The 1,522-nt window shown below is 44.5% G+C and overlaps 1 non-coding gene across 1 annotated transcript; it reads right to left on the reverse strand.

Moving 5' to 3' along the window:
* Window positions 1-763: 763 nt before the first annotated feature.
* On the reverse strand, window positions 764-895 carry Gm24375. Its single transcript, XR_003947704.1, has one exon. It is a non-coding gene; the product is annotated as a small nucleolar RNA SNORA17 (small nucleolar RNA).
* Between the last annotated feature and the right edge of the window lie 627 nt (window positions 896-1,522).

Genomic DNA, 1,522 nt, shown 5'->3' on the forward strand with positions numbered 1-1,522 from the left:
GTGTCTGGTGGTAGCCAAGATCAGGGATGTCCACCTGGCCTTTGATGGTAACAGACCCATGCTGCTGCAGGACCATGGACCCAGAATCCTACTATGCTCCCAGGTAGCAACAATGGCTTCTCACATCAGGCTGTTCCTCAGTACCCTTGAGTCTCCAGTTCTGCATCTCTTCATTGTACCCACATCCTTCTGTTTCTCTTTCTCTTCCTTTTCTTCACCACTTATTTGCTTCTCTTAGTGGTGTCCGGGGTCTCTACATGTCTGGAGTTATCTCAGGAGTGGTCTCATGAGTGCTTATGCCCACTTGTGAATTATGGCTCTGGGCAGGGGTCATCTTCGGCACGGTCTGCCCCAATTCCAGCCTATACAGCACTGGTCTGGTGATCATCTCCGACTAGCTCCCTGTCCAGGTCCCTTGGTGTCAGTCTTTAGGTCATCTCAGGCTTCATCCTCGCCCAGCCCATACCTGACTGGCCCCTTGAGTGGGTTGTCTGTCTCAGGCTGACTGTTACAGGAGCTGGTGGTCCTACGTGGGGTTCTTCTAGTTTCCAGCTTGCTTCCTGTCCTGGGAGCCTGTCTGGGCCTGCCTGGCATTGGACTGGTGGTCACCTCAGGCGAGCTCCCAGTCTGGAGCCCCCCTGGTGGTCATCTCAGTCCAGCTCCCAGTCTGGAGGCCCCCTGGTGGTCACCTCAGGTGAGCTCCCAGTCTGGAGATCCCCTGGTGTTGGCTTGATGGTCAACTCAGGCCCACTTTTTTTGAGGGAATTTAGGCTACTAATCATTCAGATGTCCGTAAGTCAGAACATTAAGCTATAGACACAGCCTCTTTCCTTTCTACCAGCTACTGACACACATGTGACACAGCAGACACACCTGCAATGCCTCTAGGGGCAGGTAGTGGAAACTTGTAGATTGTAATTAGTTTAAGTTATACAGTATCTCTTACCGGTGTCAAGCATTATGTTTAGAAATGGTTGGAGAAATGGCTCAATGCTTAAGAGCACTGAATGCTCTTTCAGGGGTCTTAAGTTCAAGTCCCAGCATCCACATGGTGGCTCACAACCATCTCTAATGGAATCTGATGTCCTCTTCTTGTGTGTACACAAGAAGACACTGTCTGAAGACAGCTACAGTGTACTCATATAAATAAAATAAATAAAATCTTTTAAAAAAGAAAAAGACAGAAAAAAAGAAACTCATTGTTGCCGAATAGCATCTCTTTGTCATTGAACAAATAAAAATATGTTTGAATATCACAGAGGATTTTCTATGTACATCATACCCATTATGAGTCCTTACAATGATGGAAATGTATTTAGTAACATGCTTTAAAAGTTCATAGTACATTTAGCATAAGCAAGAGTATTTCCAAGTTCAAGGCCAGTCTGTTCTACAGAGCAAGTTCCAAGATAGTCAGGGCTATACAGAAAAATTCTGTCTTGAAATAACAAAATATATATATATATATGTATATATATACATATATATATATATATATATATATATATATATATAGAGAGAG

This window comes from Mus musculus, chromosome 8 (assembly GCF_000001635.26).
Source record: "Mus musculus strain C57BL/6J chromosome 8, GRCm38.p6 C57BL/6J".
NCBI lineage: Eukaryota > Metazoa > Chordata > Mammalia > Rodentia > Muridae > Mus > Mus musculus.